This window comes from Elephantulus edwardii, unplaced genomic scaffold, assembly GCF_000299155.1.
Source record: "Elephantulus edwardii isolate Elephantulus edwardi_28Jun2011 unplaced genomic scaffold, EleEdw1.0 scaffold00015, whole genome shotgun sequence".
Taxonomy (NCBI): domain Eukaryota; kingdom Metazoa; phylum Chordata; class Mammalia; order Macroscelidea; family Macroscelididae; genus Elephantulus; species Elephantulus edwardii.
Window position 1 is genome coordinate 178,007 of NW_006399765.1, and position 12,280 is coordinate 190,286.

General features: G+C 42.1%; 1 pseudogene across 1 annotated transcript; it reads right to left on the reverse strand.

The window, feature by feature from the left end:
- Positions 1-6: 6 nt before the first annotated feature.
- LOC102856250 lies at positions 7-1,301 on the reverse strand (annotated as a pseudogene). The gene has a single exon (XR_438841.1). The product of XR_438841.1 is annotated as a G patch domain containing 4 pseudogene (transcript).
- Between the last annotated feature and the right edge of the window lie 10,979 nt (positions 1,302-12,280).

Consider the following 12,280-nt stretch of genomic DNA (forward strand, 5'->3'; position numbering starts at 1 on the left):
TCTGACCTGTGTTGACGCTGGCTTCTTCCTCCTCTGAATGCCGCTGCTTCCTCTTCTCCCTGCTGCATGCACCAGTGTGTGTTCTGCTCTCTACTTCACCAGTTCTGCTTCCTGCAATCTTGTCATCTTTATCCCTTATCTCCACCTGCTTCTCTTGACACCGCTGCCTTTTCTTATTTCTCCTGCTGTCCGGATCACTGCATGCTCTGCTGCTTGCTGCTTCCCTGGTCCTACTAGCTACAGCAATCTCCTCACCTTCTTCATCTGTGTTCAAATGCTGCTGCTCCTCCACACGTTGCCGCCTCTTCTTGCCTCCACTACATAGGTATTCTCTGTTCTCCACGTCCTTGGTCTTGACACCCTCTTCAGCCTCCTTACATCCTTCTCCTTTATCCAAGGTCAGCTGCTGCCTCTTCTTCTTTCTTTTCCTGAGGGGCTGACTAGTTTGTTCTCTGCTCTTCAATTCTCCAAGCCCACTGGTCTCAGCAATCTCTTCTTCATTCTCTAGTTTCCTCCCTCTCATATGAGACCTTATCTTCTTGGTGTTCTTCCTTCTTTTTCTTCTTCTTCTTGCTTTTCCTAAGACTCTGGTCAGTCTGTTCTGAGTGTTCTTCTCCATTCCTTTCTGCTGCTAGAGCATCTTCCTCCTCTTTCTTTTTCATTTTTTTTTGGAGGCTTGGTGTCAGGCTCTGGTTGAGGAGTCGCAGGGTCCTGGCCTTTGAGCTGAGCCAGGAAAGCCTGTTCCTGGGCCTCTAGACGAGCAAGCTTGGCCTTCATTGTGATCCCATGACGAGCAGCCTTGTGTGCTGTTCGTCCCTCGCAGGCTTGGAGCAACATCTCATCAGTCAGAATCTTTGGGGACTTGGGCCCCAGAGTGTCGTCATCACTGCAATTCTCCAAGTCCTTGTCTGGTTTCTCCCCACCAGAAGTCAGCGTGGCAGTCTTCACAAACTTCTGATACAACAAATTGGGCTTGAGACGATCACGACGTGTAGTCTCCTTAGTGACGTGCCTTATCTGTACTCCATCCTGCCCAGTTTCCACTACCAGACTGGCTGCAGTTTTGTTGAAGAGCTCATTCCACCAGTGGTTTGTGAACTCCTTGGCTGGGTCATGTCGTACCCCGTGAGTATCCTGCTTCATTGTCACCCTGATGGCCTGGGTGACACCATTCTCCTTCCGGCCCAAGCCTTTGCCTTGAGTCCATCCATGCTTTAGCAGCTGTTCCTCAGCAAACTTCATCCCACGACTCTTGAGCTCTGGGGAAGCACTCATGGTGAGGAAAAGGCACTGTCCTTAGGCCTTCACTGGAGAATTCACTCATTGCTGTCCAGTCGATTTCATCTGCCAGAGGATCTTATTCTCCAATCCTAGCACACTGAAAGTAGCCCTCCGAATTCACCAGGGGCTCCAGAGAGCAGATGGCCAGTCTCCTCTGGTAAAGATGTAAAGTCTCAGAAATAGACTGAGGGTCGCTGTAAGACGTAATCGACTCTTGGCAGTGAGGTTTGAGGTTGTACAGTGCCAGAAAGCGATAATCTCCCTCATCTGTTTCAATGCAGTATACATTATTGAACCCATCTTTCTCAGTATCTCCCCAAGCCCAAGGTCAGTCCTGTTTTACAATAGTGGCACCATGCAGTATTTGTCCTTTTGTGACTGAGATACTTCACTCAGCATAATGTACTCCAGAGTCACCCATTTTTAATAATATTGCATGAGTTTCTTGTTTTTCAATGCAGCGTAGTAGTCCATTGTGGGACTATAACACAGCTTCTCTATCCAGTTGTTTGTTGATGGGCACTCAGGTTGTTTCCAACTCCTTGCTATTGTGAACAAAGCCGCAATAAACATGGGTGTGCATAGATCTGCTTCGATGTCAGTTATGGTCTCTTTGGGGTATATTCCCAAAAGTGAAATTGCTAGGTCAAATGATACCTCTATTTGTAACTTTTTGAGAAAGCACCATACTGCCTTCCACAGTGGTTGCACCATTTTACACTCCCACCAACAGTGAATAAGGGTTCCATTTTCTCCACAACTTCGCCAGCATTTGTTGCTTGCTGTTCTGTTAAATTTTGCTACTCTGACGGTGGTGAGATGATATCTCAGAGTTGTTTTGATTTGCATCTCTCTTAGAGATGGGGATTTTGAACATTTCTTCATGTGTTTGTTAGCTATCTGAATGTCTTCTTCGGTGAAGTGTCTAGTCATATCCTATGCCCATTTTTCTACTGGATTATTTACCCTTATCTTGTTGTGGTGCACAAGTATTTTATAAATTCTGGATATAAGTCCCTTATCTGATATGTCATTACCAAATACTTTTTCCCAGTCTGTGGCTTCCCTTTCTACCCTGTTGGAGAAGTTTCTGGATATGCATAGGGATTTGATTCTTAGAAGATCCCATTCATCTACTTTATCTTCTCCTGGTTGCAGGTGACTCAGACTTTCTAAACTCAGAGGCTACAAGAAAACACAGACAGAAAAGCATTGTGTTCCAGTCTGGTTATGGTGAAGGTCCATCTGTCTGAACATAGTATTCTAGATGGAAAAGGGAAGAATCAATTAGTTCTCTGGATAAGCCACAGAAAACAAGCCTAAATGTATTTCCTTGCAGGGCAAGCTTCCCTCTCCAGTGATTCACATTAACTTTTTTTTTTCTTCCCTGAGCCCTCAAGCAAAACTGCGGCAAAGCAGGCTCTTCAGTATTGCCCATTCATGGACTCAGGGGCCTTATTCTTTTGCACTTTCTGCTGCAACATTTGGGGCCATTAACTACACCAGGCTGCCCACACAGATTACAATTGCACCATCCCTGGCCCTCTAAGATCACCTGCTTTGAGATCTATCTTAAGCAGACTGCAACTACCTGAACTTTTAGTATGGTGATGGGAAGAGGAAGACCACCAATCAATCTATTCATTTTCATGCAACTAGCTGGAGTCACTCTTGAATAAGAAGAGTCACTTCACTCTCCACTCTGGGGCCACAAACCTGTTGTTCTTCTTAAAGGAAGGAGGGGAACTTATTCCAATAACAATCTCATCTGCATATAATTACATGGCCTGGGGCTCTTTACTGGCAATGACTGGCTTACAAACTAGTTCCAAGGCCCTTGGGTCTGTAATCATTTCCTGCAAGAGAAAATTGTTGGGGTTCCCTGAGCCAGCCCAGAGCTGCCTGGGTATCCCAAGCAGGCATCCCTGGAATGGATACATGAAATCTGACATTGAACTCCTCTAAGGCTTCTTTAAAACAAATCTTAAAAAGTGAACAATGGTGAGAAAGAAAGGTTCCCCCAGGAGTCATCCAACTTTGGTTGCCAAAAAAAGAAGCAAATGGCCCCAAGATCCCATTCTGTATATTGAAGTCTTTCTTTCTTAAAGATTAACAGAGAGAAGGCAGCTCAGCTAAGCAAAGTGCCACAAAGTCCACAGACCCCCCAAGAGCCGGTTTAGGGCAGAGTGGTGAGCACAGCATTGCCATAGCAACCAGAACACACCAGCATCAGCCAAAGAGACACTTACAGACACAAGTGGAATTTCATATAGGGAGGGACTGAAGGAGTTGCTTAAGCAAGTTCTCTTATTTACAAATGGAGATAATGAGGCCCAGTGAGAAGAATCTGATTTATAAAAGTTCAAAAGCTGTAAAACAAACTCAGTCATCCTTAACTTTCTCTTTGGTATCATCAGGATTTCCTAAATTTATGCACTAAATTTCTTTTTGTTTTTTGTTTTTATTTTTTTGGTTGTTTTTTTTTATGCACCAAATTTATGACCAATTTATTTAGCTCCATAGATCAGCTGGTCAGTGACCTATGGCCCAGCGTTTTTTGAGCCCTATAAGCTAAAGTTGGTATGTGCATTTTAAAATAGTTTTAAAAAGAAAGATTAATAAAACACAAAAATTGCATGAAATTCACATTGTAGTGTCCATAAGTAATGTTTAATTGAAATTCACCATGGTCATTTGTTCATTTATTAACTCTGGTTGCTTTTGCACAGTAAGGGCAGAGTCGAGCATGTATAACAGAGGCTATATGGCACACAAAACCAAAAATGTGTACTGTGAGCCCTTTACAGAAGAAGTTTGCATGTCCCTGGTGCAGAGGATAAAGATTTGGAATAAACTTTTGAAAATGTTCCATTTGCTTTGTTATTAAAAATTAAAAATCTCCCAATAGGGTTCTATCACTCAAGGCATGTCTCTGCCAGTCCACAGAGGACTGTGGGGGGAGAAAGCAGGTGCTGTCTGTGTGAGAGTCAGCTCCGTACTCCATGAGCTCTGCACTCCTGCTCCATGCCGTCCATACCTTCTACAGACTGGATTAACCTTGAATGTCCCCCATTACAGCCTCTCGGTGGTTCCCACAGTGTCTCTTCAAAACCCTTACAGTTCCTGCGTGCATGCCTCAGGCACACTTGAAAACTAAAACCCGTGGTCATTTACAGGATATAAAGAAGAGGAATCACAGATCAGACATGAAGTAGCCAAATCAAGGACCTGTGCTGTAACCCTTTGTAAATACCAGAAAACAAGACCCCAGACTTAAGCGTAAGCTCTTCTAACCTCTCTTTTCGGACACTTCTCCCAACTCCCTAAGGAAGGCAGTTTGTGTGGGTTTTTAACCCTCTGGACCCTGAGATGTACGGAAAATCTATCAAAATTAATGTATGTGCATTGCACATATGTTTCTAAAAATCAGGGACCTGATCTTTTCATCAGGAGCACATCTGTCACATAAAAAGAAAACCCCAAAATAAACTACACTGTTGTCCAAGTAGATTCCAACTACAGTGACACAATCGGCCAGAGCAGGACTGTCTCATAAGGATTCCCGGCTGTAGATGGGGGAGGAGACTGCTTCATCTTTCCTCCCTGGAACCACTAGCCTTTTGCTTAGCAGCCAATGTTTAACCTACGGCACCACCAGGATTCCTAATTTGTCAGGTAAAATTTAAAACTAACTCATTGCCGTTGAGTCAGAAACAACTTGTAAGCTGATTTCCAGAGGTTATAAATCACACAGGAGGAAATTGCCCATTTTTCTTCCACAGAGCAGCTGGTAGAATCGAAACACCAGAAAGGAGAGGTCTCGGGATTAGCAGCACAACTCCCTATGGATGATGCCACTAGAACTACCTACCTCTCAAGTCATAACTAACTCATAGCTGACCCTCCAAGATTTTCAGAAGCTGTAAATTGCATGAGAGGAGACTGTCCATCTTTCTCTCATGAAGCAGCTGATAGATTTGAACTGTCCACTTTTGGGTTGGTAGAGTGACTCCCTACCCAGTACACTACCAAAGTTCCCTACCTGTCTAGTGTTAGACGCCATGAGTTTACAATTCATAGCAACCCTATGAACAACTGATCTGAATATCATCCTACCCTGCACTATCTTCACCACCTCTGACATGCCCGAGCCTATTGTTAGAGTCACAATGTCAATCTATTTTGTTGAGGGTGCTTAATAAGCCCTTTGGGAAAGAAGACTTAAGGAGAAATTCCACTTTAGGCTTTAAACCACAGATAAATTTAGAAAGAGTGCTTATGAGAAACGTATACTTGAAAGAGGAGAGTCGTCAGAACAGAGAAACACTGCATGGTTCAAAATCAGAAAGGGTGTCCGCCAGGGATGAATTCTGTCTCCATACCTTTTCAATCTGTATGCAGAACAGATTATCTGGGATGCTGGGCTGTACGAGGAGGAATGGGGCATCAGGATTGGAAGATTCATCAACAGATGACACAACCGTGCTTGCTGAACTTGAGGAGGACCTGAAGCATGTGCTGCAGAAGGTCAAAGAATGCCACCTTCGATATGGATTGAAGCTCAACATCAAGAAAACAAAGATTTTTACCATTGGGCCAATTGGCAGCATTATTATGAATGGTGACGAGATTGAGTTGTTAACAGTTTAGTTTACGTGGCTCCACAATTAATACTCTTGGTAACAGCAGGCAGGAAATCAAAAGAAAAATTGCATTGGGAAAGTCAGCAGTCAGGGACCTCTCCAGAGTACTAAAGAGCAATGACATTAGTTTGGAGACTAAGGTGTGCCTGATCCAGGCTATAGTCTTTGCAATTGCTCTCAATGTGTCAGAGAGCTGGACAATGACTAAGGATGCTAGAAATAGAATTGATGGCTTTGAACAGTGGTGCTGGAGAACAGTGTTGAATATATATACCATGGACTGCTAGGAGAACAAACAGGTTTATCCTGGAGTGAAACCAGGCTGCTCCTTGGAGGCAAGGATTCTGAAGCTTTGTTTGACATACTTTGGACATGTTATAAGGAAGAACAAGTCCTTGGAGAGAGACATCATGTTTGGGAGGTTGGAGGGACAGTGCAAGAGAGTAAGATCGTTGATAAGATGGATTGATTGATTCAGTAACTAGGGTAATGGTGGTAGGTGTGTTAGAGACAATAAGGTTGGCACAGGATAGAACAGGGTTTAGGGCTTTTGTACATAGGGTCGCTATGAGTCACAAGCGACTTGACAGCACATAAAAACAACAACAACAACAAGATATTTCTAGAAAATACTTGAGTCCTGCTGGGGAGTAGGGAGCTCTGGTGGTCTAGTCCATAGAGAGTTGTTCTACCAACCCAAAAGACAAGACCCTCTGGTGGTTCAAATCCATCAACAGTTCCATGAAATGAAGATGGGAAATCTCTTCTCCTGTGATTTACAGCCTCAAAAACTCAACAGTGGGACATTATAAGTTGAGCCCAACTCAACAGTAATGAGTGAGGCCTACTGGAGAAAACACTAACACTATGTCTCTCATTGTCAAGACAGAGGTAGTAAGTATCTGCCTTTGGCTGGTTTGTAACTATTCAACCCAATTTCTGTTACCTCCATATTGTCTTGCAAAGATAATATGTCCTGGCTTCCAACATCGAATTCCACAAACTGCCACATCTTGGTTCTTAAAGAACCCTGCTTACTGCTAGCATTCATTACTAACGCCACTAGTTCTCATACCTCCTGTTACTGTTGGCTGTGGATCACAGAAACTGGTGAAAGAAGATCCCATTTTTCATCTCTTAGATGAATCTAGGAATTCTAATCTCTTAGATTAGAAATAAGATTGTTTTCCATATAAGAATTCGGTCCTGGTTGATGTGTAGACTCGCATCTGTTTTCTAGGAGGCAATTTATCAATACAAAGTAACCACTCATAAAAAAATGTCTTTACTCTGGCACTTAACCCAAAAAAGTCAAAAGGAAAAAAAAGTTATAAGCTGCTCATATTGCGTTGTTCTGAACTATGCAACAATAATGTAAATGACAATACATGTCTAATTGAAATACTGTAGAAATTCTCTGACAGTTTCTTCTCTCTTGCTGATAAGTCTTTGCCTCTAACTTGTAAATTTCACAATAACACCATCATGTCTACTTTTCCTTCACTTAACAGTTGTATAAACAGGAGTGCAGAGCAAGAATAGTAATTGGTTCAATGTTCCATCACTATATGACAGAACCAAGGCTTGAACCCAAGGCTTTGTGACTACCATGTTTCTGTCCACTCAGCCCTCGGATTGCTTGGAACTGAGATGCTGGAACAGTTTGAGTCTCAGGAATGCTATCGTTTCTGTGACAACCTTGAAGAAGATGCAGCGATATAGAAAAAGCCTTTTTGAGATAACATTAGTGGAAAGGAGACTCATTCAGCTCATTGGCATTGAGTTGGAATTGGCTCACAGGTGAACCTGCATTGAGTTTCTAAGACTATTAATCACACAAGAAGAGACAGCCCAGATTTCTCCCAAGGAGCAGAGCCACCAAAGGGGTGAGATCTTTGAGCAACCAGGGCAACTCCCTGCAGACTAGCCACCAAGGGGAAAAAGACGGTTTCCCCAAGTATACCTATGAAAATCATTTTCATAAAAAAATAAATGCGAAAACAAAGTGTATAGGTCACAGAGAAAAAGCAGTCGGGTTAATATTAGGGGAGGAGGGAACAAGCGGATTATAATTGTATTTTCTTAAGTGTTGTTTTATTAATGTCTAAACAAGTTGAGTTTGGGGTGTTCTTTGTGTTGTTGTTTTTTTATTAAAGACTTATTTGGATACTGACTTGAGCTTAATAAATACACACGAGCTTTTCTGTCTCTTTCCTCCGACCTTTGAGTAACTTTTCCAGCCTACTAGCTCTCTCGGTTTCATGATGTCTGTGACTCTGCTGAAACCACAGCTTACCCCCAGGGGACTGCCAAGTGCCGGGTGAGGAATCACGGGGAGGTCTTTGCCAGCAGAGGTGAGAAGACAGAAATATGACATCATTATTCAAATGGTGCATGATGGGGGAGAGCACCAGTCTAACTACCACATGGAGGACACCAGTGGGCTCTTAGGACTCTGCTTATGGGAACTGTCTTATACACTTAAAGGTCAGGAGCTGACGTGTCCAATGGCTCTGGCGCATGACATGAAATTGCAAAAATAGTACCTTATAAAAATTCATAAGCTCACAGAACACCCTCTTACTTGTATAGGTTAGGGGTGTGGTAGCCAGGATTTTGTCCAACTCTAAAAAAAAAAAATAAGAAGAAGGAAGTGTAATAGCTACATACTGAGCACCTAGACTTCATCAGTATTGCTGCAGGGCCTTTTCCGAATAAAAGAATGTGAATAATAAGTATTAAGTGCTTATGGTATCACCACATGTTGCATTCTTCCTATAGTGATTTCATTCTCCTGTACAGCCTGATGGTGGAGACTCTTGGTTTCTCTTCCATCTTATAGATAAGAAAACGGAGGCTGGAAAGAGGTTGAAAAATGTTACCCAACTGGCACTCAAAACCTGACTCCAGCCACTTGACTCTGCAGTCTCTCACTATTCAGTGTTGTCCAATTGCTATATGATCAGTTCCTATCAATAGCCCTGTGAACACACAGCACTGTGCCATCAATTCAGCATTTACTCATAGCTGACCCTCCAGCAGGGTTTCAGAGGCTGTAAATCCCAAGGGATCAGACTGCCCGTTTTTCTCTATGGAGAAGTTGGTGGATTTGAACCACTTGCCTTTGGGTTAAGCAGCGAAAGTCCTTACCATTTGGTTAAAGCTCCACAGGCTTTCCTTCGCTTAGGGGAAAATTCTACACCAAGGGCCCCCTCTTTAGATAATTAGGGCTGAAAGAATGTTCACTGGATTTTCCGTAAAAGAAAGGAGGAGACGATGTGTCCTGTCATGGGAAGAGCATGCATGGATCCAGGTTTACATCCTGACTTAATACATGTAGAAACTTGAATAAGTCACTGAACATCTCTGAGTCTCAACTTTTCATCTGTAAAATGGAGCCCTAATGCAGGGTTGTAAGGAGTTCATCACAGTACTTGGCACACAGGGAATATTTTTACTTCATTATTAGTGATGCCCCTTACTGGTTCTGGAGGTATTCCCTCTCAAAAAAAAGGTGTGGCAATGAATGAACAGAAATCCAAAGTCTCTGTAAACTTTCATTAAAATCATTTAAAAAAAAAAAGCTGTGGCAGAAGAGCATTTGGTTATTAGAACTGCTTTCAAAGCTCTAATGTCTGACGGAGAGATTGTGTGATCTCTCAGTGATAAGGTACTAATTACCTAAGATCTCCAGGCTTACTCTCCATTTCCTTAGATCTCCATTTCCTTGCTTTCCATTGATGCTACAAAGCTTCCCCTGACCTGTCCACCAGTAAGGTTTCTTTCTTCTTTGATGGGAGTTGCATTCCTTTCAACAACCCATTCCCAAGTGTCTTAACACATCTATTTTAATCTTAGTTGTACCTAGTCATCAATATCCTTGTTTAACCTCCCTTTCCAGCCTCACTAGATACTAGATGTCTTGACCCTGCTTCCTACTGACTTTTGTAGGTCCTGTAGTCTCCATACAGAAAATTCCACTAGGGTATATGTCACAGCCTTCAGGAGGGATTGCACCTCAACACAAAGAAAATAAAAATTCTCACAACCTGGCATCTTAGTGAACAGAGAAAAGGTTGAAGTTGTTAAGGATTTCATTTTACTGGGATCCATGATCAATGCCCATGTGGAAAAAGCAGTCAAGAAATCAAATAGTGTATCTGCTGCAAAAAGAACATTTTTCCAGGTTCACCCCTTTGTATACTATTTCATGAGTTCTTTTTTTTACAGTGCTACATAGTATTCCATTGTGTGAATACATTACAGCTTCTCTATCCATTCATTTGTTGATGGGCATTTGGGTTTTTCCATCTCTTTGCTGTTGTGAGGACATTATGCTGAGTGAAATATCTCAGTAACAAAAGGACAAATACTGCATAATGCCACTGTTATAAAACAAGACTGACATAGGAGTTGGAGGGAAACGAAGAAAGGAGGGAATAAATAATGTACACTGCATTGAAACAGATGAGGAATAGAAAGATTTAAGAGGAATGTATGATTGGTTTTATTTGCATGACAACAGTCCAGAATAAGAGCTGCATAGTAAAGTGAACTGGAAGTGGGGGGAGATTATACAACAAGGAAAGAATTTTTTTTTTCAAAGAGAAAAGCAAACTGGGGGGATTGTGGAGGAAAATGTGCAACAATGAATGAATGGAAATCCAAATCTTCTATAAACTTCCATTAAAAATCTCATTTTTTTTAAAAAAAAAAAGAACATTTTTACTAAAATGTTAAAAAGTAAGGATGTCACTTTGAGGACTAAGATGTCCCTGACCCAAGCCATGCTCTTTTCAATCACTTCATATGCAGGAGAAAGCTGGACAATGACTAAGGAAGACAGGAAAATAATTTCTGTATTTATAAATTGTGTTGAAAAATACTAAACCACAATTCAGTCCTCAAAAGAAATCTATATATGTAGGTGGAAAGAGTAAGCCTAACTTTCTTCATTAACCAATTAGATGAGGATTCTAATCCAGGTCTCTCTGACTCCAAAAGCAATGACATTTCTGAATACTAAAGGACTGGCCATTAAGCATCATGGTATAAGCATAAGCATAAGCATAAGCATAAGCATAAGCATAAGGCTCTGGGGTCAGGCAATATGTGTTCAAATCCTGACTCATCTCTTATTACCTGTAGGAGCGACTTTCCAAATTTTAGTTATTTGTAAAACAGGGATGGCATTTCCTACTTTAGGGAATTCTGGTGGCCTAATGGGTAAGGAGTTACACTGCCAACCCAAAGGTCAGTGGTTCAAGTCCATCAGCTGATCTGTAGGAAATATATGGGCAATCTCCCACCAAGAGATTTACAGTCTCTGTAAACCCACTGGAGAGTTATCTATGAGTTGGTTCCAACTCTATGGTAATCAACAACAACATTATCCTTATGAAGGGTTATTATGAGAAGCAATTATGAGCAACATACTGTAAGCAAGGCACATAGTAAATCTTCAGCAGTAGCGTGGTAGTCGTAGCAGCAATGGTAGTAGCAGGGGATGGTAGTAGCAGTGGTAGCAGTAGAAGTGGTAGCTGTTATGGTAGTGATGGTGGTTGTAGTATTGTGGTTGTGATGGGCTGTCAAGTTGATTATGACTCATAACTCATGAACCCTGGATCTGAATGGATCTGAACCCCGTCCTATCCTGTGCCATCCTCATCATCTCCAACATACTTGAATCCATTGTTAAAGTTACTGTGTCAATCCATCTTGTTGGGGGTTTTCCCCTCTTACGCTTACCCTCCACCTTGCCAAAGATGATGTCCCCTCCTCCTGACAACATGTCCAAAGTATATGAGACAGGGTTCACCATCCTTGCCTCCAAGGAGCAATAACAATAGTGGTATAACAGCAATTTTAATTTCAATATAATCAGAACCATGGTTGTTGTTGTTGTTATGTGCCATCGAGTTACTTGCAACTCATAGCTACCCTACACACAATAGCCCTGAAACCTGCTCTATCCTGTGTTAACTTTACTACCTCTGACATGCCTACTCTCTTCACCCCACTCACTGAATCAATTCTTCTCATCCATGGTCTTCCTCTCTTTCTCTGTCCCTCCACCTTTCGAAGCATGATGTCCCTCTCCAAGGTCTGGTCCCTCCTTGCAACATGCCCAATGTATATCAGAGGAAGCCTCAGAATCCTTGCCTCCAAGGAGATGGTGGATATTTGAAAATGTTAAGTGGGCCTAAGGGTGTCTGTCTAATGAGTAGTAATAGTGGGAAAGGGGTGGTAGAATCCTGTGCCTTACTACCAAAAGCAATTTACACATTTAATGCAATCCCAATACAAATACCAACCCCATTCTTCAACGAGATGGAAAAGGCAATCTCCAATTTCGT